Here is a 24,603-nt window from a genome sequence, read left to right on the forward strand (position 1 = left end):
CCCATGTCACCTCCAGTGTTCCAGGAAGCTGGGTGGGCACCTGACCACTGTGGATGATGGTCCAAAGCCCTCTCTGGGCAAGGACCAATGGTCTGGAACTCACTTCATGTGTCCTCAACTCTCCTGATTGAAGAAGGTCGCCGGACATAATCTAGTCGGGTCACAAAACCTAGTCTAGTCTAGGTGGCTGGAAGCTGGGCGGGTCCTTGACCACTGGGGGCAATGATCTTAAACTCTCCCAGGGCTCAGGATGGTGCACAGACACTCACCTCCAGCTGACCAGTTCCCCAGATTGAGAGAAGTTCACTGCATGTGGCCCAGGCAGGCTGGAAACCAGCAGAGCCAGACAAATGTGGCTCTGGCTGCCAAATTCCCTGGATTCAAAATTCTTACAGATTCTTACACTAGCTTTTATCCCAAAAAAGTACATATATCATATAATACTCTTTACAGTTTATTCCTCCTAATGTTTTTTGTATTTGCACAATAGCCACAAACTCATCTCTGCCCCTATTTAGTACCATGATACCTTTACTTCTGATTACCTTGACTTAGTGTATAAAATGCATATGAGTTTAAAAATGTCATTAACAGGCATAAACAAGTTAAAAGTTTTTCCAACTGGTTTAGGAGCTATTAAAAATCAGAAGGTAAAAGATAAAAATATTGCTATTTAGTGTTAAGCATTTTGTGAGAGTTATAAAATAATAAAATTGTGGATGTATAAACATGATAGAATGTACACACTTATAAACAATAATAGAGTAGTCACTTGTTATCTCTGTGGAATCCAAGACCTTCAGTGAATGCCTGAAGCCATAAATAGTACTGAGTCTTTACTAGGTTTTTCTAATGTATGTACCAATAATAATGTGTAATATAGATAAATTGAGCATAGAAAAAAATAATGATCATAACTAATGAAGTAAAGAAAGTATAATAATACTATAAAGTCATTTTAAAGTAATGAATTGTTTATCTCCGGAATTTTCCATTTAATATTTTACTGATTGTGACTAATCAGTGGACACTGAATCAAAGACAATGAAATTGTGGATAATGAGAGATTGCTATTTTAACATAAAATTCACATAAAAATAAAAACAATTTTTTTTTTGGTAAAAACCTTGAGTCATCCACCTTTCCTGAGTAAAATTTAATTTTCAAAGAGCATAACCTCTCTTTGAAGCTCTTTCAGGAGAAGACTTACATGGCACTACTGACCTTACTTTGTATGGATAATGTCTCTGATACATGGCCACCTTGGTGAGGATGACACTTTGCCTTTCTTTTTAGGAATTGTGAGGAAGACTTGTCTGGCTCAGACTGGTAGAAACCAGAATCTCTCATCTGGATTTGCAAAGAATGCTCACCAGTGAACTTTGACAAAAGCCAAACCCCCATCCTCAGCTCTCACTGGCACCCCATTTTCTGAATATGCTTCCTATGAGGAGCCTTGATGCTTGCCTCACCAAGTACGGTTCACCAACCACTTAGCTTCTCCCAGCTTTCAGCTTCCTTCCTCACACTGAGTGGTTTTTCTGTCACATAAATGCCACTGACCCTTACCTAGCCTTGAACCCAGAGACTCCAGTCTCCCCACATCTGGCTCCCTCCTAATTAAACTCCCATCTCTTTTGCAAACTCCGCTTTCTGAAGGTGGAGAGACAGAGGCTCCTTTGCCAACATCCTACCTGAAAGGTAAGTGCAAGACTTGCCAAAATTGGGACTCATTCATAGATACAAAAGATTATGAGCATTTACTATTTTTTATTTTATTTTTAAAGAGGGTAAAATTAAACAGAGCAAAACAGATCATAAGATAACAATGTAAGAGACACAGATTTCAAAGCAAGGCAACCAGAGACCTTCAATGACTATCATACTGTCTCTTGTTTTCTTCCAAATAGTTGTCCATATCTTCACACACAGAGAATTCATACAAAACAAAGGAGTATAAAACTGATCATAACAGGATGTTGAAGGGCATTTTAGGCCTTAAAAACCAGACAATAGGAAAATCAACAATGGTTGCCATAATATCTCTCATGCTTTTCAAAATAGCTGTCCATATCTTCATGTATGTTGAAATTAAACAATACAAAACAGACTAAAATCACTCTGAACAAAGAATAATAGTATTGCTGGATTTCACATCATGATGCTATGGAATGAGCACTATATACCATCATGTCTCTTCAAAGTAGCTGTTCACTTCATCATGCATTATATAACTGATTCTCATAAAATGTTTAGAAGTTCTACGCATGCATGGGTCTCTACATGTATACCTTTATGTGTTAGAGGGGAAAACAAAACAAAACAAAACAAATTCCTAGCAAAACACAAAAGACAAACAATAGCAATGAGTATTTACTATTAAGATACAATTTTATTTTCTATGATTTCAGAAGTTATTTTTATAATTTTCTACTGTTTGTTTTTTTCTCCTACTCTTTGTTTTATAAACTTACCCAAAGAAGAATACTTAGAAATTAACTTCAGCTATTTAAACCAGATAGCAGTTCCTACCATCTCCTATTGTCAATGACTTACATGCCTGGCACCATAACATCACACGTGGTTTTTCTTACGTGTCTTTCCTCTTTGCAAATGCTATTACGATCTTCTTTTATAACTTGGCTCTATTCTCACTCTGTTCATGCAGTTTTCCCAGTAAGTAACTTTTCCCCCATGAACTATAAAATATAAAAATTTTCCCTGCCTAGGACTAGTAACCTGATATTGAAAGGTATTGACAATTATTTTTCCTTTCCTTCCTAGTTCCTAACTGGGTCTGTAATAAAAGACAGATAAACTAGAGAAAAGCAAATAAATCAGTTAGCATATGCCTCATCCATACAAGGGAGATACCCAGGCTACAGTGAAAAGTTATCACAAGAGGCTTGGAATTCAGATTCAAATACCATATGCAGCCAAAAGAGGACAGCGGGTTACAGTGTGAAAAGGGCCAGTCATGAGGAGATGACCAGGAAAAGGACTGTAAATAAAGGAAGTTTCACCATGCAGATGTATGTTGTGTGGGCAATGTCTTAGTTCTGCTCCTCTTACTGGTACAGAGAGGGGCCAAGCCTCACTAAATGAGATTTCTATAAATGCAAATGTCCCATACAAAAAGGGAAGCTCTGTATTTTCAGGGATCTGCCAGTTTTTTTCATTTCCCAAAAAGCTCAAAGTAATCTTTATGTTAAAGGCGCATATTTTGAAATAACATATTCTGATGCCTTCAAACATGTTATACTAGTAACTTGGGTTCCTAACTTTGCTCTAGGTCATAATTTCTTCCAGATGGAGCCCAGATCAAAGACATGTCGGTTACCCCAGCCATTGTCTACCAAATTTCTTGGAAAGTGGGTGCTCACGAAATGCTCACACAGGTAGACAGCAAAATCACTTGGACTTTGTAAGTAGTTTTGTATTTACAAGGTTTGCTTTGCATGCTGGCATTTCTTCACAAACAAATGGAGATCGACCTTCACTTTTTACTACATTCTCTGTTCCTAACAGATGCCACACTGGTAGCCACCCTCAGGAGTTTAAAATGAACTCGATGCCAGTTTCGATAAAACAGAAATTAATGCCTGTGGATATTTCCCCTACTTTACATATTAAATCTACAATCAATAGAGCTCATAATATAGTTTGCTTTCATGTTTAGAATGATTTTTATGCCAGCCTGACTGCTGAAATGGCTTCCTCTGGCTCTACACCAGCCCCCATCCTCTCATCTCTTTTTTCAAGGCCAGTGCAGAGAGCCCCACAGTGTTGCTGCGTTCATCCAAAGTCACACAAGGAAAATCAATAAGATGAAAGAAACACTTCCTAGGAAAGTTTACTTGCAGAGCATGTTCGGGAAGTCATGGAAATACATACATTTTCCAATGGAAAAACACACTTTCTCTCTTCTTAGTGAAGCTTTGCTTCTAACCTGAAATGATACTCCAGCGACAGCGGCTCATTTCTGTTACAACTGCGACTCCTCTGCCTTCTGCGAATCGTGAGTATCACTAAGCTGTTGCTATGGGTCTCCTTTGTGTATTCATTTTCCCTGAAAGGAATTCAAGTCAGTGAGGACACAGGGACTCTAAGGAAGGTTGGTGGCTGAGCCTCTACTCGAAGTGGGGCTGCTGGTGGCCACATGGGCACAGTGCCAGACAGCTCCACCTCACGCCCTTTACACAATTGTTTTTTGAGCTATCAACAGGGGTACATTTCATGAAATTCATCAACCAAAAAAGTCCTATTAAAAGTTTTGCTGACTACTTTATATGATTTTCAAATCAAATATATCATACATGCCATCTGAACTAAAATACAAATATTTATGTTGAATACAATTAAAACTAGGGAGGAAGGTTATTATTTTTGTATGATATCACCCTCTGATGACAACATTCTGAGCTGCAGTATCCAGCAGACCCACACTAGCAAACCTCAGACTGAGCAGCACTGCCGACAGTAAATAAACCGAGCACCTTTCAAGAACTTACCCCTCAGTGGTCCCAGGATCAGAGAGAAGCTAATGTGACAACTCAGGTTGTTAGTCAGTGACAAGGACCCACGCATGCATGCTGCTACGCTTCTCAGGTTGAGGCTCAATTTGTCTTCATTAGCAAATGTAACCTTTCATTTCTAAATGATTTTGATGGTCCAGTGAATTTCCAGAGGGTGACTTCCTCCCCAAGAAAGCTTGTGATTAACAATAACATTGCAACTAAATGTTTCAACTTGTTAACCTTAATAATGTCTGTTTTTGGAACAAAAAAGATCAGTTACCCTCCCTAAGTCCTACGCACCTATGAACAGCATCTGTTTATAAACATCTGCAGAGGAACTGTTTTTGCCGTGTACCTAGGTTCACTTTGGAAGATGTAGTTTAAAATCAAAAGAATAGGTCAGGAGGGGGATGACTACAGAATTTGTTATCGTAAGCCAGAACACTCTAAGGATGAATGAGTACTGTTGATAAATTATTATAGGACAATAAGGGTAAAGTGATGACCCCAGGTAAGCCACGACTTTTGATACTAGTAACATTTTCCATGTAATTTTTGACTAAATTCAAATTTGCAAAAATAAATGATATCTTGTGTCAATGGAGACGGTCAAGAGATGAGTGAAGGATGAATCATTTGCCACTGTGAATAGCAAACTTCCTGTCACTCTCACACTGTTAGAAAATAATACTTAACCTGCATTGGTATTGTTGGGTTAGACATTTGTTGGATGAAAAGAGAAAAAAGGTTTCATTTTATTACCAAAATATGTGAACTCATCTAAACTTTATACATTACTGTGCTTCATGTGATTATACATTTACCACAAACTAATAACCCAAAGCAATATATTACTTCTTAAAATGGTAAGTACAGTGCCATAATGGACATGTGGACACTCATGGAAATAAATACCTTATCCAGTGGAAAAATATTATAAGTGAAGCTTACCAATGAAGGCATCATAGGACACACTGTCCTATTCAGGACATGTAGAAGGGTAACTTTTAAAAAGAGCTAAAAGAAGTCAACATAAGACTTCTATGTCCATGCTTTTATTTAAAAAAAGTAAAACTATGAATGAACTTAGAATGTAGCAAATCTGATGAATACTAACTTTTGCTAATATGGTTCAAAATGTTACATCTATGGGCTTTCGTATCTGAAGCAGAAAGACATTTCTTAGTTGTAACATAATAAACAGCTTGGAGTTCTGGGCTTCCAACCTCAGGCTCTGTGAACTTTGTGTATGCATTCGTGTTCACAGCTATATCCTAAGCCTTTTCCTTTTTTTGTATAAATCAAAAAATCACTGCCATGGAAAGTCAGTGTTAAATAATTTTTGCACAAAATTACCATGTCCTCAGGGTAAATGGCAGTTTTCAGAATACTCACTTGAGATGCCAGTCACATATTTTGGGTCCCAATATTTGATGAAATTGTCTGCTGTTAAATTGTAACTGAGTTTCAATATATAAATCAGGAGCTCTGCATAATGAATTTTGAATGTCAATTTTATGAGTCTCCAGTATGGCACATGAATTTTTAAACTGTCCTTTAGATAGCTCCAAAATGGCCCCAAAACAATGCCTTTCAAATCTTAATATTAAATACCTGAGAACAACAGAGACATTATCCATCATATTTAACAAATACATTAAGATTTGAAGTATGATGTCATCATTATGTTCACAGTGATCTCAAAGTCAAAAATTAACACCACAACAAATCAATGTTTGAAATAATCAGGTGAAACTGTCACTTCAAAGTAGTACTGAGCTGTTTAGTGTTTAATAAAAGTGGCATTTCTGATTATGGACACAATGTAGAGTATTTGCATAATTATATAAGGACAAATGGTTAAACTGCTACAGGGAGAAATAGATGCAGTCACACTATAATCATATGGAAGAATTTTCCAAGTATTAGAAATGTATCTACATGACTGTATGGTGGTGTAAATTAGGGTTATGAAAGAACCTGGTAATCATGATTGTCTAGTCAGGTAATATAAATTATTCAATAGATTATTTTTCACATGTTAGAGAAAATAAATGCCTGTCTTTATATGTATATTTTCAACCTTATATATTAAATTCACAATTTTGATGGAAATAGTAATTTTACATTAATGTCTTTTTTGACTCTTAACATCCCTCAATATCATGACTTAAAATGTGGCCGAAATTGTTCTTCATTGTATTATATGCTTTTTACTTTGAAAAAAAAAATGCCAGACTTGTAGAGAAGTTGCAAAATATTATGACAATTCCCTAGTCCACTTTGTGCAAGGCGGGAGATGTTCATGTTTTAATTCTCAGGGCGCCTGATGTTTTACCTCCTGTGGCCCGATGGGCACTTCAGGTCTGGTTAGTGGACGGATCTTAGGAAGGGAAGATTATCCTGAATCAACATCTTGCTCCAAAGCAATCACTTAAGTCCCAGTGAGAAGGAGAGAAGGGTGAAGAGTTGAGAAAGTTAAAGATAAGATTCTGTTAACCCTGGAAATGGAAGAAGGTACATAGACCAAGGCAAATAAGTGGGCTTTAAGTAAGGGGACAAATTTCCCCCAGGGACTCCAAGTGGACTGCAGCTGTTATGGTTGTGTTAACTTGAGAAATTTAGAAGTTTAACCAAGAGACTCAGCAGGGAGTCAGGGTCCTTACTTTGCCTCATCCTGTGCAAGAGGAGGGCACAGAGATTTTGTGAGTGCCTGTACCTGCCCTGTGTGGGGGAGTGGTGTTAGACTGCTTACAAAGTAAGGGAGGAAAAGAGGTCTGTTCCCTTGGTTTTTTGCTCTGGCTGTTTTGCTGTCTTCTACCTTGAGTGTTTCCTGGGTGCCTTGCCACCCTGCCTTGGAGCCAGCTGGTTATGGACTGAAATCTCCACAAACTGTGAGCTAAATAAGCCTTTTCTTCCTTCAATTTGGGTGTCAGGTATTTTGTCCCAGCAACATGAGAAAAGTAACCAAGACAGTAGTGTAAGAGTTTTGACTTTCTGGAACTATTGTCTCTTCTACTTTATTACTTGTCATTTTTGCTATAAAGGAGATCTTCTTGTTTGTCTTTGTTAATATAACTGCTTTTTTTCTTTTTATTCTCAAATATTCTATAATGTCTTTCCATGAGAAGTTTTTATGTTAAATTTCCCAGGTTTGGCCTGTGAGAGTCCAGCAAACTGCTTCTTCTCTGCTGTTACTAAGTTCATGACTGACACAAACGAAAGAGAACATGTATTCATTTGATGCTTTTTGTGACAGCAATTTCCAGAAACGAAGAACTGAGATTCAAGGAACACAGGGTTTTCTTCTAAGTCGGAGGAAAGAACTGGACAGTTGCAGAGAAACATGACTTAGCATAGCACCCAGTGCCAGCAAGCAAGAGGAACTCAACAAAGCCTCTCTGTCTGCATCCCTTCGGCCTCTCCAAGTTGCATTTCTCTCCTCTCCTCTAGCACTTAATTTTACATAAGGAAGATGGGCATGCAGAACAGTATGATGGCACTACAGCTAAATGTAAAGAAAGATCTAACAAGGGACAAATAGAAACTACTCTTTATTGTGGGACCATGTCTGGAGAACATCAGGAAGTAGACTTTACAGAAATGGGGAAGCCTAGACTTCAAGGATATAAGTGTTTACTGTTAATGGTTGATGCTTTCACTGGAAGTGTAGAAGCTTTGCCTACTAAGTCTGAGTCAGCCTTGATAGCAGTTTCCCCAATTTGGCCTCCCCTTATCCATGGGGTCTGACAATGGCCCAGCTTTTATAGCCCAGATAACTCAAAAACTAACCTAAGCTTTGCAGATCATTTGGAAACTGCACTGTGCTTACCAGCCTCAAAGTTCAGGACAATAGAAAGGATGAAACAGACTTTCAAAATGGTAATAACTAATGGTGTTAGGAACTGGCATGAACTGAGTAAGTCTCCTTCCTTTTGCCCTCTTGGTGTGTGATGTACCCTCTATGTTACTGGTATTTCTCCTTTTGAGGCTTTGTATGGGAGACCTCTTCCTCTTATCCATTAGATTTCTGAAAAACATTAGCTGGTTTAGCTAATCAAGATCTTATTAAGTCCCTCCAGGCCCTTCATCCAGTTCTGACTTCCATCCACTGGTTTTTCAGACAACATCCCCCACCTGCTGTCCACTGCAAGGATGAATGCCTGAGACACTAGTCCTCATCAAGAGGCATCACCATGACTCTCTTGAGCTGTGATGGAAAGATCCCTACACTGTGGTCCTCAGCACTCTAACTGCTGTCAAAGTCGCTGAAAAGCCCGCCTGGATTCCTCATTCCCACTTCAAGCTTGTCCCAGCCTCTGATGGTGATCAACCTACAGATAAGTGAACTGTCATTTCCTCCAAGGACTCTTTAAAGCTTAAGATTGCCAAATATATCTGATAATCTTATGTGTTCTCCCTTATGGAGAACCAAGGAGGCCTCTGTCTGTCTTTAGAAAAAATTGTTGCTTGTATGCCAATCATTCTGGAGTCATCAGGCAAAACATGGCTAACCTCAGAAAGTGACTGCAAGAACAAGCCAGGCAGGCAGAACACAGCTAATTTAAATGTTGGTTTTCTTTCTCTCTTTGGTTAACAGCTTTAATAATGGTGGCTGCAAGACTTTTGTTAATCCTGCTATTGGGCCTTGTATTATAAACAAATTGGTAAACTGTGTGAAAGATTGGGTTCAAACTATTAAGCTTATGATTTTAAAGACACAAGGCTCTAAATAAATACCTATGTCTGAAAACCCCATGAGCCAATGATTTGGATTATTAACAAAAATCAGTGGGGAATGTTATACACTAACAAAAAGAGCTTTGTTATGTTTGTCTTATGTTTGCCAATGCCCATGATATGTGACCAAATTACTTGTTAATTCCCTTTGCAAACGCAACTATTTTCTACAACCAGACACCATGGGGCACTGACCACATTGTTAATAGCTATAGCACCATCATATTCTTCTGTATACGCCATCTTCCTGGGTGACCTGATTGATAGGTTAACCATTACTGCCTTCTGCAAAGGACAGATGTTATGTAAAATTAAGTGCTAAAATTAGTTGACAAAGGATTGTAAATTCCTGTGAGACCTCTCTGTCCTCTGCAAAGGGAAACAAAGGTCTTCCTCATGCCTTAGTGGATCAAGGATTTTCTCATCTCCTGATCCACACCCATAAACCATTCAGTTTGTAATTGCTCTTTCTAAAAAAAGTCTGTGAAAGTTTTAAGTAAGTCACACAGCTTTGTGAACTCCAACTTCACTGTGTCCCTGGTACCAGGTAAAACAATTCAGCATTGCTTTTTCTTGAAAAACATCTTGCCCCATTTTTGGACACCATGTTGGGGGGCTCGTTTTTGGCCTACAAGAGTCACTGGGTCAAAATACTTGACACATGCAATTTAAAGGAAGAGAGGTTTATTATGGCTCATTATCTAGAAGTTTCAGTCTTTGCATGTCTAGTGGCATGATGGAAGGATCTGGGTGGGCAGAGGAGCCCTGCTCATATCATGACCTGGAAACAAAGAGTGCCAGAGTGAGGTAGGAAGAAGGACATACCCTTCTGGGTCATGCCTTCTGTGACCCATCTCTTTCCACCAGGCTCTACCTCTTAATAGCAAGTCAACTGCATCATCCTCATAGCCAATCACTTTCCAGAAGCCTTGTCTCTGAGCACAGGAGCCTGGGGGACATCTGGATATGCACCGTAACACTCAATTGAGTTTGCTAAACAGTCACTGCAAGTCTGTTTTCTCCTTTTCCTCCCTGTCTTCCAAGGCTTCCCCTATTTTAGTATGTGGACACTTCGTATTTCATCTTGGGGGAATGGGAGAAGGGACTTTGGTCTACAGTTCTCTCCTAAATACAGTGACCTCCAATAAGAAATAACCTTGTCTCCATGTGTTCACACCCTCTGCTGATGTCCATGTTCCAGTTCTATGGCTTCCAGATTCAGGTGGGTTAGCATTCTGCACTCCTTCACTTGTAAAAGCCCTCTGACATCCCAGGCTTGTGCCACATAGTAGGAGCCAGTAATGTTTCTTTCAAATGTTTCCTACTGAGCCCACATTAGAATTCCTTTGGGCTTTTAGACCTTGTTTTGAGAAACATTTTCTTCACGTTACTCTTTTGATTCCACTTAAATATTAGAAAGTAGATTTACGGTGTAGTACTTTAAGATGGTGAAATGAATTCTACTATGTAGACTAAATAAAAAAGCTTGACTAAGGATATACAACTATAATATATGTAGTTTTTGCAGATTTGTTCAAAATTGCTACTGTTTTTGAATGTCACTGAAGACTATAAAATCAGAGGCCCAAATATATAGGTAATATAGTTTGTAGAGAAACAAAGTAGTTCAGGATGAACAATAGTCCACTTGGTATCAAAAGCTTGAATGCACTTCAACCAGAATGGGGTGATCCAGTGTCTTCTATACGTTCTTCTCTGCCCAAGGATGAACAAGGTTTTCATGCTCTTTTTTCACCAAGTTCATGGCATAAATGTGATCTGTTTTCTTACAGCAAACTAGTAGTGTCTGAGTGAAGTTTCCTCTCTCTAATTCTCAAACAAAATCAAAGTCAGGAAGACCTAAAAAGAGTACAAAGCTCTGCCATTGTCCTTGCTATTATTTGCCTCATCCTCTTCATCCATTTCTTGCATACCTTCATGGCTTTCAGGATTTGATGAGACTACTATCTGTGTGGGGTCTACAGCGATGGAAAATAGTTTTGTTTGCATCATGCATTCATCATGCAAAGAATGTGCCTGCATTGAACAAGTGTGTGGTACTCTGCAGCAGAAGTTTGTAGTTCATACATTTGTACAGCTTGCAACCAAACGGGCCCATCAAGTATGAGCAGATGGCAATATTAGCATGCTTGCTGAATCACTGAGATGAAAAAGAGTGGCCATTAGCACAATGAACCTTTCTCCAGCAGAGACCAGCTCTGGGGAGATGGAGTTATCTTCCGGAGAAGGGAAGATAGGATGTTCTGACACATAAGATACCTGAGGAGTTTTGGTGCAAAAGGCACTTGAGGAGATTTTGGCAGCCAGTGTGCTTTAGGAGGTTGTAGTATCCAAAGGACCCAACGAAGGTAGCAAGGCACTTCAGGAGTTTCAGTTACAAAAAGGACTGTGGTATGGTCTGATACACAAGACATCTTAGGGGGCTCTTTTATGCAGGATACCTTAGAATATTCTGTTAAGCAAGGCAGTTTACAAGAGCCTGACACAGAAGGCACCTTATGATATTCTATAATGTAAAGTACTTTAGGACGTTCTGGTATGCCAGGCACTGTAAGTGGTTCTGGTATACAAGGGGCCTGAGGAAGTTCTTTAGGGCAAGGTACTTGAGGAGCTTCTGTTACAAGATGACTTCAATATGTTGTGGTACACGTGGCACCATAGAAGCTACCAATACACAAGGCACACTAAGAGGTTCTGATACATGAAGCACCTTAGGAGTTTCTGGTATGCCAGGCACCTGAGGTTGTTCAGAAATGCATGACACCTTGGAAGGTTGTGGTTCCTAAGGCAGCTTAGGATGTTTTGGTGTGCCAGGTGCTTTAGGAGTATCTTTTACCGAAAGTGTTTTACTATGTTGTGTTGCACAAGGCATCTTAGGAGGCTCGTATGCCAGGCACCTTAGGATGATCTGTTATACAAAGCACCTTGAGAGGTTCTTGCCCACTGGTGACTTTAGCATATTCAGATGTGCAAAGCACTTTAGGATGGTCTGCCATATAAGGCACTTGAGGAGGTTGTGGTACATCAGGCACTTTAGGTGATTCTGCTATACAAAGGACCTGTGGAAATTCTGATAGGCAAAGTAAATTGGTAAGTTCTATTACTGAAAGTGCTTGAGTGTGTTCTGGTATGCAACACACCTTAGGAGGTTCTGGTATACAACATATCTGAGGAGATTCTGGAAACAAGGTATCTTGGTAGTTCCTGACAACCAGGGTAGTTTAGGGGGCTCCATTGCAGAAATAGCTTTAGTGTGCTGTGTTACAAATGCATATTAGAAGGCTGTGGTACCCTTGGCGCTTTAGCATATTCTGGTGGGCAAGCGACCCTAGGAGTTCCCATTGCACAAGGCAACTTTGAAGGTTCCATTAGACAAGACACCTTAGGATGTTTTGGATTGCCTGGCACGTTAGGATGTTCTGGTATGCAAGTCACGTTGCGACGTTTAGGTTCCTGAGGAACCCTAGGAGGTCCTGGTATGTAAGACACTTGAGATGATTCTGGTAGACAAAGCACCCGAGTAAACTGTGCTATGCAAGGTACCTTAGGAGGTTCCCTTACAGAAAGTGTTTCAGTAGATACTGGTACACAAGGCGCCTTAGGAGGTTCTTCTATGCCAGGCACTATATGAGATTCTGGTACACAAGGCCCCTGAGGAAGTTGTGACATGCAAGGAACCTTAGGATGTTCTGTTATGCAAGGTCTTTGAGGAGGTTCTGTTACACCAACCACTTCAGTATGTTGTGGTACAAATGGCCACTTAGGAGCTTGTGGTACCCAAGCACACTAAGAGGTTCTGATACATGAGGCGCCTTAGGAGTTTCTGGTATGGCAGGCACCTGAGGTTGTTCAGAAATGCATGACACCTTGGGAGGTTCTGGTCCATAAGGAAGCTTAGAATGTTGTGGTGTTCCAGGTGCCTTAGGGGTATCTGTTACCGAAAGCACTTTAGTATATTGTGCTGAACAAGTTATCTTAGGAGGGTCTGGTATGCCAGGCACCTTAGGATGATCTGTTATACAAAGCACCTTGGGAGATTCTTGCCCACAGGTGACTTTAGCATATTCAGATGTGCAAAGCACTTTAAGATGCTCTGGTATATAAGACAATTTACGAGGTTCTGGTATGTCAGGCACTTTAGGTGAATCTGGTACACAAAGCACCTGTGAAAATTCTGATCTGCAAAGTACATTTGTAAGTTCCATTACTGAAAGTGGTTGAGTGTGTTCTGGTATTCATCGCACCTTAGGAGATTCTGAAAAACAAGGTACCGTGGTAGTTCCTGACAACCAAGGTTGTTTAGGGGGCTCCATTGCAGAAATAGCTTTAGTGTGCTGTGTTACACAAGGCACATTAATAAGCTGTGGTCCCTTCGGCACTTTAGCATATTCTGGTGGGCAAGCGAACCTAGGAGTTCCTGTTGCACAGGCAACTTTAAAGGTACCGGTACACAAGACACCTTAGTAAGTGTTGGAATGCCTGGCACATTAGGATGTGCTGGTGTGCAAGTCACTTTGCGAGGTATTGGTTCCTGAGGCACTGTAGAGGGTACTGGTTCTTGGCACTTGAGGTGATTGTGGTACACAAAGCACCCGAGGAAACTGCTATGCAAGGTACCTTAGGAGGTTCCCTTACAGAAAATGTTTCAGTAGCTTCTGGTACACAAGGCGCCTTAGGAGGTTCTTGTATCCCAGGCATTTTACAAGATTCTGGAACTTAAGGCCCCTGAGGAGTTGTGGCATGCACGGTCACTCATGAAGTTCTTTCAGGCAAGGTACCTGAAGACCTTTTTTAAAATTTTTTTTGTCTTTTTCCTTTTTATTGGTACCGGGGATCGAACTCACAACTGCCTGCTTGCAAGTCAGGTGCTTATGACACTGAGGTAAACCTCCAGCCCCTGAAGACCCTTTGTTACAAGAAGGACTTGAATATGTTGTGGTACGTATGACATCTTAGGAGGTACTCATACCCAAGGCACACTAACAGGTTCTGATACATGAGGTGCTTTCAGAGTTTATAGGATGCCAGGCACCTGAGGTTGCTCAGAAATGCATGACACCTTTGGAGGTTCTGGTCCTTAAGGCAGTTTAGGATGCTGGAGTGTGCCAGGTGCTCTAGGAGTATCTGTTTCAGAAAGCGCTTTAGTATGTTGTGTTGCACAAGGCATCTTAGGAGCCTCTGGTATGCCAAGCACCTTAGGATGATCTGTTATGCAAAGCAGCTTGGGAGGTTTGGGCCCACAGGTGACATTACCATGTTCAGATGTGCAAAGCACTGTAGGATGCTCTGGTATATAAGGTACTTTAGGAGTTTCCGGTACGTCAGGTACTTTAGGTGATTCTGGTACACAAAGGGCCTGTGGAAATTCTGATCTGAAAGTACATTGGAAGTTCCATTACAGAAAGTGCTTGAGTGTGTTCTGGTATTCAACATACCTTAGGAGGTTCTGGTGTACAAAGCACCTGAGGACATTCTGGAACACAAGGTACCTTGGTAGTTCCTGAAAGCCACGGTAATTTAGGGGGCTCCATTGCAGAAATAGTTTTAGTGTGCTGTGTTACAGAATGCACATTAGTAGGCTGTGGTACTCTTGGCGCTTTAGCATATTCTGGTGGGCAAGCAACCCTAGGAGTTGCTGTTGCACAAGGCAACCTTAAGGTTTCCTGTACACAGGACACATTAGCATTTTTTGAAATACCTTGCACCAAAGGATGCTCTACTATGGAAGTCACTTCGCGATGTTTTGATTCCTGAGGCACCCTAGGAGGTCCTAGTACATAATGCACTTGAGGTGATTCTGGTACACAAAGCACTCGAGGAAATTGTTCTTAGAGGACACCTTACAGAAAGCATTTAAGTAGCTTCTGTTACACAAGAAGTCTTAGGAGGTTCTTGTATGCCAGGCATTATAGGACATTTTGGTATGTAAGGTCCCTGAGGAGGTTGTGGCATGGAAGGGCACTGAGCAATTTTTCTAAGGCCATATTCCTGAGGAGCTTCTGTAACAAGAAGGACTTCAGTATCTTGTGGTACATGTGGCACCTTACGAGCTTCTCATACCCAAGGCACACTAGTAGCTTCTGATACATGAGGCACCTTAGGATTTTCTGGTATGCGTGGCACCTGAGATTGTTCAGAAATGCATGACATCTGGGAGGGTCTGGAGCGTAAGGCAGCTTAAGATGTTGTGGTGTACCAGGTGCTTTATGAGGATCTGTTACCAAAAGCACTTTAGTGTGTTGTGTTGCACAAGGCATCTTAGGAGGTTCTGGTATGCCAGATACCTTAGGATGATCTATTATACAATGCAGCTTGGGAGGTTCTTGGCCCACAGGTGACTTTACCATGTTCAGAGTGCAAAGCACTTTACGATGGTCTGGTATATATGGCATATTTGGAGGTTCTGGCACGTCTGGCACTTTAGGTGATTCTGGTACACAAAGCACCTGTGCAAATTCTGATCTGCAAAGTACATTGGTAAGCTCCATTAGAGAAAGTGTTTCAATGTGTTCTGGTATGCAACGGACCCTAGTAGGTTCTGGTATACAACACACATGAGGAGATTCCTGAACACAAGGTACCTTGGTAGTTCCTGACAACCAAGGTAGTTTAGGGGGCTCCATTGCAGAAATAGCTCTAGGGTGCTGTGTTGCACAAGGCACATTAATGGCCTGTGGTCTTCTCGGCGCTTTAGCATATTCTGGTGGGCAAGTGACCCTAGAAGTTCCTGTTACACGTGGCCACTTTGAAGGTTGGGGTACACAAGACACCTTAGGATGTTTTGGAATGCCTGGCACGTTAAGATGTTCTGGTATGCAAGTCACTTTGCAAAGTTTTGGTTCCTGAGGTTCTGGTACTTAAGGCACGTGAGTTGATTCTGGTACACAAAACACCAGAGCAAACTGTGCTATGCAAGGAACCTAAGGAGGTTCCCTTACAGAAAGTGTTTCAGTAGCTTCTGGTACACAAGGATCCTTAGGAGGTTCTTATATGCCAGGCACTATAGGAGATTTGGGTACATAAGGCCCCTGAGGAGGTTGTGGCATGAAAGGCACCTTAGGATGTTTTGTTATGCAAGGTCTTTGATGAGGTTCTGTGACAGGAACCACTTCAGTATGTTGTGTTATACATGCCATCTTAGGACCTTTTGGTACCCATACACTAATAACTTCTGGTACATGAGGCGTTTTAGGAGTCTCTGGTATGAAAGGCACCTCAGGTTCTTCAGAAATGTATGACACTGGGAGGTTCTGTGTGTAAGGCAGCTTAGGATGTTGTGGTGTGCCAGGTGCTTTAGTAATATCTATTACCAAAAGCGCTTTACTATGTTATGTTGCACAAGGCATCTTAGGAGGCCCTGTATGTCACGCACCTTAGGATGATCTGTTATACAAACCAGCTTGGGAGGTTCTGGCCCACAGTTGATCTTACCATGTTCCAATATGCAAAGCGCTTTAGGATGGTCTGGTTTATGAGGTTCTGGATCGGCAGGCACTTTAGGTGATTCTGGTACACAAAGCACCTGTGGAAATTCTCATCTGCAAAGTATATTGGGAAGCTCTGTTAGAAAAAGTGCTTTAGTGAGTTCGGGCATGCAACGCACCTTAGGATGTTCTGGTATACATCTCACCTGAGGAGACTCTGGAACGTAAGGTACCTTGGTAGTTCCTGATAACCAAGGTAGTTTGGGGGCTCCATTGCAGAAATAGCTTTAGTGTGCTGTTTTGCACAAGGCACATTAGCAGGCTGTGGTACCCTAAGCGTTTTAGCATATTCTGCTGGGCAAACGACCCTTGGAGTTCCTTTTGCACAAGGCGACTTTGAAGGTTTCACTACACAAGACACCTTAGGAGGTTTTGGAATGCCTGGCATGTTAGGATGTTCTGGTATGCAAGTCACTTGGCGAGATTTTGGATCCTGAGGTTCTGGTACTTAGTGCACTTGAGGTGATTCTGGTACACAAAACACCAGAGCAAATTGTGCTATGCAATGTACCTAAGGAGGTTCCTTTACAGAAAGTGTTTCACTAGCTTCTGGTACATAAGCGGCCTTAGGAGGTTCTTTAATGCCAGGCACTATAGTAAATTCTGTTACATAAGGCCCCTGAGTAGGTTTTGGCATGCAAGGCACCTTAGGATGCTCTGTTATGCAAAGTCTTTGAGAAGGTTCTGTTACACGAACCACTTCAGTATGTTGTGGTATACATGACAACTTAGGAGCTTCTGCACACTTCTTCAAGCGCACTAAGAGGTTCTCCTACATGAGGCATCTTAGGAGTTTCTGATATGCAAGGCCCTGAGGTTTTTCACAAGTGCATGACACCTTGGGAGGTTCTGGTGCATAAGGCAGTTTACGATGTTGTGCTGTGCCAGGTGCTTTAGGAGTATCTGTTACCAAAAGCGCTTTACTATTTTGTGTTGCACAGCGCATCTTAGGAGGTTCTGGTATGCCATACACCTTAGCATGGTCTATTATACAAAGCAGCTTTGGAGGTTCTGTCCAACAGGTGACTTTACCATGTTCAGATGTGCAAAGCACTTTAGGATGTTCTGGTGTATTAGGCACTTTAGGAGGTTCTGGTACGACAGGTACTTTAGGTGATTCTAGTACCCAAATCACCTGTGCAAATTCAGATCTGCAAAGTACATTGGTAAGCTCCATTACAGAAAGAACTTGAGTGTGTTCTGCTATGCAACGGATGTTAAGAAGTTCTCATATACAATGCACCTGAGAAGATTGTGGAACACAAGGTTCCTTCGTAGTTCCTGGCAACAAAGTTAGTTTAGGGGACTCCATTGTAGAATACATTTAGTGTGCTGTGTTAGTTACACAGTGCACATTATTAGGCTCTTCTACCCTCAGCACTTTAGTATATTCTGGTGGGCACGACACCCTACGAGTTCCTGTTGTACAAGGTAACCTTTAGCGTTACGGTACACAAGACATCTTAGGATGTTGTGGAATGCCTGGCATATTAGGATGATCTGATATAAAAGTCACTTTGCCAGGTTTGTTTCCTCAGGCACCTTAGGAGGTCCTGGCACTTAAGGCACATGAGGTGATTCTGGTACAGAAAGCACCTGAGGAAATTGTACTCTGCAAAGTACCTTAGGAGGTTCCCTTACAGAAAGTGTTTCAGTAGCTTCTGGTACCCAAGGCACCTTTGGAGGTTCTTGTATGCTAGCAGTATAGGAGATTCTGGTACATCAGGCCCCCGAGGAGTTTGTGGCATGCAAGGCACCGTAGGATGTTCTGTTATGCAATGTTCTTGAGGAGATACTGTTACACTTTACACTGTTACACTTCAGTATGTTGTGGTTCACAACCACCTTTGGAACTTCTGGTACCCAAGGCACACAAAGAGGTTGTGATACATAAGGTGCCTTAGGAGTTTCTGGTGTGTAAAGCACCTTAGAATATTCTAGTCCATAAGGCAGCTTAAGATGTTCTGTTATACAAAGCCCCTTGGGAGGTTCTGGCACACAGGACACTTTAGCATATTCAGATGTGCTAAGCACTTTCAGATGATCTGTTATATAAAGTACTTTTGGAGCTTCTGGAACAAATGGCACTTTAAGATATTCTGTTGTGCAAGGTACCTTAGGATGTTTTGTGCGACAAAGCAGCTTTAGCATCTTGTGGTAAACAAGGCACTTCCACATGTTCTGATACACAAGGCACCTTAGGATATTTCAGTGCACAAGTTGATCTATCAGTTACGAGTTCAGAATCTATATTAAGCTCAGAAAGCATATATCCATGTTCTAAATCCTGCAGAGTTATTGTAGGGCATGGGTCTCTTTGTTCATCCACACATACTGTGGTGAGAAGATATTTATTCCCAAATGAGCAGGTCTCTGGAATTTCATTGCTCTCAGAAGAAAAAGAATTCTCAAGACTTGATGGCATTTTATCTCTTCCTGTAACCTGGCCCTTTTGGGAGGCGGTGTGGACCATGGAGCTACTTGGGAAAAAGGGGCCAGGGAAGGATTGGCCAGGTAGGAAAATTGGCACGAAGGGCTTGATGGGCGAGGATGGCCTATCTGCCTGTACTGACCAGACAGGGTGTAGTTTGACCCCACTCCTTGCTAAGCAATTCCCAGTATTGGTTTGGCCCACCCGGTCATATTGTAGGCTACTTAGTGTCTCTCAGGGGCTGGACACAGTGACTTTGGTCTCTACCCCTGGACACATATGTCTATCTAACTTCACTGCTGCCGGCTCTGAGGGGACCTGCCCAGAGATGCTGGGGATCTCAGGGCCTGGTGAAACTTGCCCACAGATCTTTTGAGTTTCAGTTTCATTGGTATCTGAGCTGAGGGAGTTTTGGGGTAGGTACCTTGCTGTTGGAGGTCCCAGGTGGATGGTCTTGGTTGGACTGTGACTGGGCTGGCTGTGACAGTTGGCTGTCTTTCGCATCTTGGCCTGCCACATCTGGATGGTGTAGTTTTTCTGCCTGGGGTCCTGGGGTTGCAGCCTTGGCATGTAGAGAAGCAGCTCGGTATGTTTTCTCTGAGGCAGCTTAGGACGTTCATCACTGAGTTCTCCAGGCAAATGAGCTGGGGAGGCAGCCAGTACTGGATTGTAATGTTTTCTCCAAGGGTTCCAGGTTCTGGTTGTGGCCAGGAAATGAGTTCCAATCACTTGGGGTCCAGCAACTGATAAGAAAGCTATGGCTCAACTTTTTCTTCATACCTAGTAAATCAGTGGCTAGTTATTTTATTATTTCTGACTAGTTATTTTATTATTATCTGTGAATCTGTTTATCTATCATCTGCCAATTAGTTTTTTTATTTTGCATTTTTGGTGTTTTTATCTTGCATCTGCACAATGAAATACTGGTATATTCTCAGACTGTTTCTTTTAGATAAACACTAAGGGTCTCCCTAAGTCACAAAGGTGGTCAGGTTGGACTGTATCTTGTGATCTCCTTGCCTCAGTTGCCTGAGTGCTGGAATTAGAGTCATACACTATCTGCCTCCTTCAGCATGCTATATGGAGACAGCACATCTGGGAAAACACTGGCACTCTCAGCCATTGGTGACTTCTTCACTTTTAAAGCAACGTGTATATGTTGATACTTCTCACAGTGCTGGGAGATCTTTTCCATGTAAAAGAGGCCTTTTTTCTGAACTATAGTGCTGGGGATTTGAACCTAGAGAGCCATGAAATTTTAGGATGCTTTTCTTTCATATCACCATTTCTATTTTATTAGGTAGTACTGAGTCTTTCTAGAAATTTCCACAATACTTTTCCTTCAGAGATAAAAATGTTTGTTTCCACGTGTAACATCTGGGGGGGGGGTAGTGACTCCGTAGTAGGTTGTAGCTTTGAGGTGCACACACGTGATTAATGATTCAATTTTCGCTAATGAATTTAATACCAAAGTGTGTGTTCACTATAGTCACGTACTGTATTTCCCCAAATAATAGGTAATTAGAATGACCAAACTGGAACCCCCCTCAGCTCATCATCACCATAGTGATGACCAAGGTCATGCAGAAGATTATATATCGATATTCTCTTGCTCCATGGCTACTCTATAATGGCATGTAAACAAGGACAGGTTGTTGGGGTGGTCAGTTACTTTCTGATTATTCTTATTTTCTGGAAAACATAAGAGTGGGCAGGACAGCACATGGTGAGGACATAGCAGAGTCTTTGTAATCACCCAGTGGTGATAATGAGCATGTACATAGAGCATTTCAAACTTTCCTTTTGGCCACTTGGAATCACTTCCTGTCCTCCTATCCCAATCAGGCCGTGGACTATCTGTCCCAAGTGGGTAGTCTGCGTTTTCTAGATGTGAGGAAGCTATAGCCATTCAGTATGTAGTGTTTTTGTTTTTTAAAGAGCTTATTCACTCAGTATAACTGCACTGATGGGAGGGAACAGACCCAGAGCAACCCTCCACTGTCCCAACGTGAGTAGACCTTGCAGGAGGAACAGCGCCCCCCACATGAGAGTCGCTCTGCATGATGGGGTGGTGAACCCCCCAAAAGGTCACACAAGGGCAGCGAGATTGCGAGCTTTAATGGTAATGACACATCTGGATTGAAAGTACAGAGCCCATAGACTGTGAGATTTAATAACAGTGTGTTAGTAAATGTTTAATAACCAACATATATGTGCATGTACATGTACAAACATGTGACTTACACATTGTGGCTGTTGTAAAAGGCATGGAACACACAATTTATGAAGAATAATAACATACTGCTCTTTTCAATGAGTTCTCAGAAGTCTTTTTACATTTTTGAATCCATAGTTGGCCTGTGTTCACAATTGACAAACTCATGTAGTTCCAACACAAGCACTGGGTGACACTTTCCTCTAGATTAAATAGTAAGAGAAAAGTACAGACAACTGAAAACTATGTCAGTATGTTACTGGTTCCTCCATGATATGAATGACTTCTTTGCTGACTGTATTAATAATGGTGGTTTTGGGTAGAAGAAGGGCATCTCATTTTGTATGCGGTCACAACAGGTGCCAACATGGCACACTTTTACATTAAGCTCATTTTAAGCATTATTTTTCATTTTCTTAAGATTGTAGTCAATCAGTGAAACTGGAAGTCAAGTGCTGGTGTGCAGCATGTGATTTTTATGGTCTAAAACTTCTACCAGGCCTGGGATTATAGCTCAGCAGTACAGCACTTGCCTGACATATGTGAGCCCCAGGTTCCATCCCCAGCCCCACAAGCAAACCAACACACACCCTCTTACCATGGTCTTTTTAAACTAACATTGTGAAGTGACCAAATGTGAAATGGGAAGTGATGACCAGAAGCACATTTTATGGCATTTATACTTTAGGGGAATAAAATAGATAAGAATAGTCTTGAGAACACAGATAATAATAAAATATAAGCTTGGTTTAGTAGCGCACACGAATTCCCAGCACTCTGAGAGGCTGCAACAGGAGATTTTAAGTTCAAGTCTAGCCTGCATAACTTAGTAACATGCTTCCTTAAAATTTTTTAAAAAAGGTTATGGATGTAGCTCAGTATGAGGGTAGTACTGGAGGAGGAGGTCTATGGTTCCCAGCCATTTGAGTGACCCCAGCCATTCAGTCTTCACAAGCGTCCCTACCGTGTCCTAATTTAACTTTAACTACATAATCTCTGCATGTGATAAAGTGAGTGGTTTTATGGTGCTTTGTTGGGCATATTTTGTCATCAGCAATGGAATGGGCCTCATAGAAACAAGGGCTACCTTGCGGCAGGTTGCCGTCAGTCCAGCAAAGAGGGAATCCCTCAAAGATCATAGCTGGTAGACACTTTAAAGACGTTGCCCCCATTACAATGTTTACAACCCTTTCATTTATTTGACAGCTAGAAAGTGTAGGGGGCTGGGGATTTAGCTCAGCAGCATAAGTGCCTGCCTTGCAAGCAGGCAGTCGTGAGTTCAATCCCTGGTACCGATAAAAAGGAAAAGACAAAAAAAAAAAAAAAAAAAAAAAAAAAAAGAAAGTAGCATCCAGTGAGTGCTGGTGTGTGACTGCCACTGTTCAATGCTGGATAAAATCTTTGTCCTTGAGTGTTTGTCCTATAGTGGAGAAGGCAGACAATATGCAGACAGATCAACCTTGTTAGACCAGGCCAGAGGAGAGGAAGCAAAGAGACCATGAAGAGGAAATGCAGTGTCTGAGGTGAAGTTGGACCTTCAGAAATGATGGCCAGGGAAGGCCTCCTGGAGAAGGGGACTTTAATAAAGTCCTGTTTTGGAAAGGCCCAGGCTGGCCCCACCTGGCCCCACCTGGCTGTCCCCTCCTTGGCAAGCACACTTGCCACTGCTCACACCCAGTCACCTAGGGAGGCCTGAGGGCAACCTTAGGATCCAGGACCTTAACAGCAGCAGCAGCCTGTTCAGTGGGAACCACCTCACTAAGGGGCGATGCGGCAGAAGGAGGCCTTCACCTTTCCACCTAGTGACACTTTTCTAGTCCTGGAAGGAAATGCTACAACATGGAAAATAAGCCATTGGGACCAAGGTGTGGTAATTATAGCAGTGTTACTCATAGTATTTAAATAAAAACTGAAATTTTAATTACTAAACAGAAATAGAATTATAATAGTGACTAACTTTTAGCAATATTATGTGACAAGCACTGGGCAGGCACTTTATTGCATTCTCTCTCTTCTTCCTCACAAAAGCCAGAGTCAGACTACTTTATCCTTATTTGTTTATTTAAAAAAAAAAAGCTTTTTCAAAGTTATACATGATTAAACATTTCTAATGTCATGTTAGCTTTTACAGAATTAAATATAATGCAAGGAGTATATCATGATGGTCTCTTGAAGCCTTTTTAAATTTTAATTTGTATAATTTACAAAAAAATTACCAAAGTATTTGATAATATTTAAATTTGCATAAAATTAATTCAACGTCATACATAGGAACAAAGTATTTCTTTTTAGAATCTGTACAAAATTTTATTTCTTATAATGAGAATGATTATTAAATTCTCACCAGAGTTCCCTAATATGGACATCTAAGTCATTTTAACTGGTGTGAAGTGCACTTAGCAAATTCAAGAAATGAGGTTTGTATCGCACTTCCTGTGTGATTTGTGTCTCACCCTAAGTACTTGTTAGTCTGTGTGCTTTTGAAGGATAAGGTGTTAAGACTTACCACTGTGAAAGCACGTGCCATCTGAAAACAGGAATTCACTTTGCCTGCAATATGAAGAGAACAAGAATACAAAAATTATAGCAGAATAAGGAAAATTCTGGAATATAATGACCTGAATCAATAAAACAGTGGATTACTAATTAGGTTTCATATTTCACATTGCAATGTTTCACATTGTCTATTGCACTTAAAAATGAAAATGTGCTAATCACTATTAGTAAAGCATACTTGTTTTAGATAATTTCATTTGTTAGACTAGTTCATAAGCTAGTAGTTTTAATCATCTGTTTCTTTTCTCAGCATTTTGATATAATGGCTCTGGGATGAAGTGTGGTCATTGGACAATTTCCATGTAGACTGAGAACTATTAGTATACACAAACTCACCAAATTTGCTGCTCTATCCCTCTTTATAATATAAACGGAAGTCACTTACGTGCCTCATAAATTACATTACCTAGTACTTTTTTCTATAAAGTCTTATGATTAGAATTCTTATGCAAATCTTCTGATTAAACATTTCTTGTGTTCTGGTAACTTTTACAGAATTAAAAATAATGCAAGAAGGTATATCACGATAGTGTCTTGAAGTTTTTTCAGTGTTTAATTCCCACTTATATTTTCAGCTCATTTTTTAGGTTTTCAAATAGCATCTTTGATACTATAAATTGAAAAGCCAATTTACTTAGT

At 40.9% G+C, this 24,603-nt stretch overlaps 1 long non-coding RNA gene across 3 annotated transcripts in view; it reads left to right on the forward strand.

The window, feature by feature from the left end:
- Positions 1 to 24,603, forward strand: part of LOC101787842 (uncharacterized) — a 133,315-nt gene that overhangs the window by 105,217 nt on the left and 3,495 nt on the right. For all 3 annotated transcript variants that reach the window (XR_010043848.1, XR_010043849.1, XR_010043847.1), the window contains 4 exons: positions 1,297 to 1,701; positions 3,293 to 3,424; positions 3,763 to 4,018; positions 8,641 to 14,216. This is a non-coding gene — a long non-coding RNA (uncharacterized LOC101787842). The remainder of the gene's footprint in view (positions 1 to 1,296; positions 1,702 to 3,292; positions 3,425 to 3,762; positions 4,019 to 8,640; positions 14,217 to 24,603) is intronic.

The sequence above is a fragment of the Cavia porcellus genome, unplaced genomic scaffold (genome assembly GCF_034190915.1).
Source record: "Cavia porcellus strain 051 isolate PalLab524CR breed Dunkin Hartley unplaced genomic scaffold, mCavPor4.1 scaffold_27, whole genome shotgun sequence".
NCBI classification, from domain to species: Eukaryota; Metazoa; Chordata; class Mammalia; order Rodentia; family Caviidae; genus Cavia; species Cavia porcellus.